Source organism: Cupressus sempervirens, chromosome 7 (assembly GCF_028749045.1).
Source record: "Cupressus sempervirens isolate cs-2001-9-10 chromosome 7, ASM2874904v1, whole genome shotgun sequence".
Taxonomy (NCBI): Eukaryota; Viridiplantae; Streptophyta; class Pinopsida; order Cupressales; family Cupressaceae; genus Cupressus; species Cupressus sempervirens.
The window spans coordinates 659,382,127-659,388,126 of record NC_143124.1 but is presented as its reverse complement, the minus strand read 5'-3'; positions in this window follow the sequence as shown (position 1 = coordinate 659,388,126).

The window sequence follows — 6,000 nt, the reverse complement described above, 5'->3', positions numbered from 1 at the left end:
ACAGACTAGTTTGCCCCCTATAATTAGAGAAACATAGAATGGAGGGGGTCTAACCTTTTTACTTCTTTCTACATCCCTTGATGGTTGTACTAGGCTTGTGGCACTTTCCATACTAGGTGTCTGATCCATTGGTTCAATTCTTTCCAATTCTTGCTGCAGCAACCTCTTTTGCATGGGTATAGTAGCAACAACATCCCACATGGAGATATTCATATTTTCCTTCTTCATTTGCTCTACCACACTAAATGGCATAGTAGGTGCTTTGGTAGGAGCTTTGGGAGCTACAATTGCATGAGGTTGAGATGGAATAACCTACGGATCACTTGTATCTTTTCTGCCATGATTTTGCCTTTGCTGCTGAAAGGTACTTGATTGATTGTTTGTTGCTTGCTCATGAGATATTGCATTTGAAGTTGAGGCCTGATTAGGAGGAGGAGGGACAACATCTTCCATGGCTCTTCTTTTTCTTCTAGTGTTATGAGAAATGGAATCCTAGTTTACATTACAATGCTCCTCCATTTGATGATTCATAAAAGAGCAATCACCCTGTCTTTGCATATCTAAGGTATCTTTAGATTGGTCCTCTTTGTATGATTATTTTGCTACAGGTTCTTGGACTATCAAAGCCATAAACTATTCAACCTTTTGAAACATACAATAGGCATAGGAGTAGTTATAGGAGGGACAAAAATCTTGATCTTGAGCCATATTGTTTTGATGGACTATGGCCCTACTTTGGCTTACATTTGAGGTTGAAGCATGGCCACCTTGCCTACTCTGATCAAAAGAATTGTTCCAATGATTAGGATTTGGAGGCATACCACCATTTGGAGTTTGATATTGTAATTGATGAGGTTTAATACCTTTAGCTTGTGGTCTTTCTAAAGTCACCACCTTGTTGCTCACTTTCTGCATCATAGAGAAGTTATCCTCTAGCCTCTTTCCTTGATCTTCTAACTTCTTCCCTTGATCTTGCAATTTATTATCAAGGTTCTTCTCTCTTTTGTCCATGTTCTGCATTAGATATTGCATCATCTCTTTGATTTCATCCATCCCATTTGAGGATGCAGAAGCTTGAGGGATTGGGACAAGGGATTGTGATGTAGAAGTTGTGGGAAGAGGAGCCATTGCTGGTTGATGATTTGGAACATCAAGAAAGAAAGGCATAGGAGGCCTTGGAGCTATTTTACCTCCTTGCTATGATTTTATTGTGATGTCATAAGAATTAGGAAAGGTATCTCCTCCCATAGTTTGGATTGTAGTGGCAATATCACTGTTAAAAGCTCTAAGGTAATGCAAGAAGGCATTACCAGGGGTAGGTTTTACTATAGTAGGTATTCTATCCCATGTTTTTTGAAATCTATAGTTAAAATCAGTCATACATTCATGGGGGGCTCTTTTTATAGTAGTCAACTGCTCTAAAAGTGACAAATAGTCACTTTTATCCTCAAAATGTTTGCACAATCCTACTCCTAATCCATCCCAATCTGTTATAGAAGCATGAGCTAAACCTCTATACCATTGTAGTGCTTTTCCTTTCAAGGATGAGGCTAAGAGCCTAACTGCAACATCATCCTCTGTAATACCATGGATATTGTAAACATTTGCAACCTCTTGAATGTGTTCAGAGGGAGAGATAAAAGTTTCACCAGTAAACTCTAGTATACTTTTCAGTGCAGCTATTGGTATGTCATGTCTTTGGGCTAATAAGAGAGGACTCCCACCATTAAAGGTGCAAAAAGTATGAGCTCTAGGCAATGCCATATAGACAAGTAATCTATTGATATGTATTGATAGCAGTCTAGGCTGATATCTAATAGTAGGAGGAGTAGAGATAGATCTTGTAGGTGTATTTGTTACTATTGCACTCCTAACTCGTGATAATGATACTCTAGTCTTCCTTCTTCTAGGGTTTGAAAATGAAAGCTCTTGATACTGAAACTTACCTCTAGAAGATGCCCTTGTTTCAGCTCTAGGCATGAATCACTACAACTTTGGTCTAGAACTAGATATGTATTTAAGCTCAGAGTTGCCAAGTACTTTGAAGAATGAACCTTTTGAAGGCTTAAACACTGAAGCTAGTACTATCTCCTCGGTATTGATCTTGAAATCTTCTCTTTTGACACTAGTAGGCTTGAAGTTTTCTGAGATGTTGTCCCACTGGGCATGCCAAAAATTATTGTCACTTAGGTTTGCACCCTTGTCCAAAGCCTATGCATGAGGAAAACCTAGTGAAACATGGAAACAACCTCCAAGCTATGGGACTTGAACTGTGAGGTTGAGTCTTTGGAGAAGGCTGAATTCCTCTTAATATCAAGATGCACCTAACTACTCTTGGAGAGAAAAAGGGAGAATGAGAACATGAAAGAAAATCTACCTAATCTAATCTAAATAGGTGATGCACCAAAATAGAGTGTTCAGACCAAACTCTGCCCATATATGTACTATTAAACCAGAATGAAACTAAGGATATACACATTTAGACTTTCTTTAATCTAGCAACCACATGCAGATCAAAAAAAGAAAAGAATGAATGACACAAGGAAAGGGAAGATTCACTTATATATCATTCATAGGCTAGAAGAGATACAATCATGTAGATTATAGACTTTCACAAAACAATGGAAAAGGAAAAGAGTTCTTGCACTTTCATAACAATGGTTGAAGGAGGTAAGATAGAAAATCATACAATATAGAGGCAAAGGGGATTTTACATTGGAGTTGTAGAGCAACATCAGAGAACAATAGAGAATGATCAACCTTTTTTAAATTTACAAAAATTTCCTTTATAGTTCAAGCATAACTAAGATGTCCTTCAATTGTAGTTACTTCACAACTACCTACCATTAAGTCCTACAGGGAACAATCATGGGAAAACTTGATTTGGATGTGTATCTAGACATAATGATTTTTGATCTTGGCTGGAACAAGACCTTGAGAAGATAGAAATGGTGCCATAACTATGCTCTAATAAATTAGATGGATCAACTGGGGGGCGATGGAGTGTTCTTCCTTGTCTCGCATTCACTTCTAGTGGTTGGGATCGATCATGAAGATCAGATTTGTGCAAAAAACCTCGATATCCCCTATTTTTGGTTCATAAATCAGCATGATCAGTAGGTCAACCAATATCTACATCCAAAATGGGCCATGTGGGCCAATAACCTCCTTTTATTTTGCCACCTCATGGGAGTCTTACATGGTTGACCACCTTTCTTTACTAACTGCGCCAATTCCTTGCAAACTCTAACTGCAACGGTGTTGCTAACTGCCAACCTTCACTATTAACACCTAGAGTTACCTTCTTGGGCTAGCAAGGACATGTGTCCCTGAGTCACTATCTCACTATGCATATATATCAGGCAGTTTCCCATAGCATGATAGTGCCTATCATGGACCCAAACAGATCTGACGATCGTGAAGACTCGCTGAATTACTACACTTTTCCCTTAAGACCTCTTGGCCCATGGATCACTTGGTATTTGACTCAACAACCATACCACACTGAACAAAACCTAGCATCTAACTGGTGATCCATAGAGAAACTGGTCTCATAGAGACACATGGCGGCAAAGCTCATTCCTATATTATTTATCTTGCTTGCACCTTGATTTTGTAGGAAAGCCTTAGCAGTGGATCAGATCACATTAGACGGTGAGGGCTCATCAAGTACCTAGTTACAAGGAGGGTAGGCAAATGATGTCATTTGGGACATGTGCCCTCCACCCACTTTTTTGCATTTTTAACTTCCTTGCACTTCCATAATGTAGGAAAGTGCGAGCCCTTGATCTATGAAGATCCAATGGTGCTCGTAACTTGTGCTTTCTAGACCTGCATGACTACACTTCATGAAACCACCTAGATGCATTTCAACAACCTGCTTTCTCACATTGTTAGAATGTCTGACAAAGCTCAAAATTCTTGGAAGTGGGCACCAATAGAATTGCCAGCTCAGCCAGCCACCCTATTCACCCTACGACCCACAAGATGGAAATGGACCCACCATCCATGTGTTGCTAGTTCGCTAACTCGCATTGTTTAAGAATCATGCACTTTCATATCACGAGCAAGCACCAACCCTCAATCCGTAAAGATCTAATGGTGAGTAAGATGCACTGAAGGGACTAGCCCACATTTTGCACTATCATCACCCTAGCTAATGAGAAATCAACCAACTGCCAACATGTCATTAATCTGTACACTCATTCTTGACACATCACTGGTTTGAGGTCCACCTTGTAGCTTATGGAACAAACTTGGCCCCACAAAGACATGCAGCAACAAATCACTATCTCGCTATACATATCCTTCAAGCAACTTCCCATAGTGAGATAGCGAAAGCCATTGATCTAAGGTCAATACAAGGGTGAAGAATCTACATCAGGCATTTTGAAGATTGGTGGGTCCCATACTCGCTATGTCGCTAATGGTGAGATGCTAGAGTTTTTTGATAGCAAGGTAGCGAGCATCGGTGGCTTTATCCAAAACTCAGCACCAGAGAAACAAAACAAACCACCTCTGCCAAACTGGGCCCACTAATCCACGTGGCAAAAACTTGCTATCTCACTATGGGTAATGGTCGAGCATTTTCTCATAGTGACATGGCAAGGGCCATAGATCCTGAGAAGATCTAATGGCAGGAGAGTTGTGGGTTCATAGAAATGTTAAAGCGCAGTCACTTAGGAAATAAAGAAATAACCTAAGGTTTTGATCATTGATTTTTTATATTTCTAGGGCATTAAATAATATTAAATTGAAAGTGGCCGTTGGATAGGCTAGGCATAAAAATTTGAATTTTTGGTAGGAGACAAAAAATGGCAACAAGTAAAGAAAGGAAAACAAAGTCAAATACTAGCTCTAAATCTTTGGGGCATAATGAGGGGAACCAAAGTGCTCACCCTACACCCATTAAAATGGATTCTACTAAGGTTAAAGGCTCTTATGAATATGGAAACTAAAAAGAACAATGATGGAAAAGCTCTTGTCATGAAAGAGCACAACTTGCATAAGGAGAATAAAGAGGAGCTTATGGAGAAGCAGGGCTTAAACAACAAGAACAAGGTCCATATCAAGGAAAACTAAGAAACTAATAATGACTCTAGGAATAAGTCTATTGAATGGCTTAGGGATGATTCTCATTAGGTGGACTTGTCTTTCCTTCATAGAGCCAAGCTTAAAGCTGACACATCTCTTCAAGGTGACTTTTGGATCTATAATGAGATTATGCTGCTAAAGAAAAAAATGGGTGACATGAAGAAAGATTTGGATCATGAAAGAATTTTGAGAGCCCATCTAGAAAGCCAAGTTGGAAATATTCTTGAGAGACTTAAGGAGTATGAATAGGAACTTTGACAACTGATCAAGGATAGTTGGTAGAAAATGGAGCTTGTTACTTCCAGATTATGTGCTACTACAACTAGTTTAGAGAAGAAAATTAATGAGGAGATTATGTCTCTAGATACAGTTGTGGCTAAGAGTCCAAGTGGTCTAAGTAAGAGAACAAGGAAGAGTATGAAGAATAAAGTTGTTCAGGCTCCTAAGGCTCTTGGGTTTGTAATGGAACACATCATCTTGAGCACTACAGAGGAAGTCAAGGAGTTAGCAAAGGTCATCAAAGAGCTTCTTTAGTTGTTGGTCAGGTTCACTGGAGTGTCAGTTTCTACTCCATGCTGGATTGCTAGTTTTATTTTTTTGTTGTTTCCAGCTTTTTCTATTTTAACTCTAGGTTCTGGGTCCTTGTAAAACCTAGGTTTACCTCTATTTTTTACTCTTGTGGTTTCAAGTCCTTGTAAAACCTAGCTTTTTGATTTTTTACGGTGAAATTTAGGTTTTAGGTCCTTGTAAAACCTGGTGAAGCTTACTATTTATCTTTCACTTTTATAAGGGGTTTTGGGTCCCCTCAAAATCTATTTTTCATTAATCTAAAACTTTATAAATTCTTATGGTAATTATCTCTCTCTCTCTCTCTCTCTCACACACACACACACACACACACACACA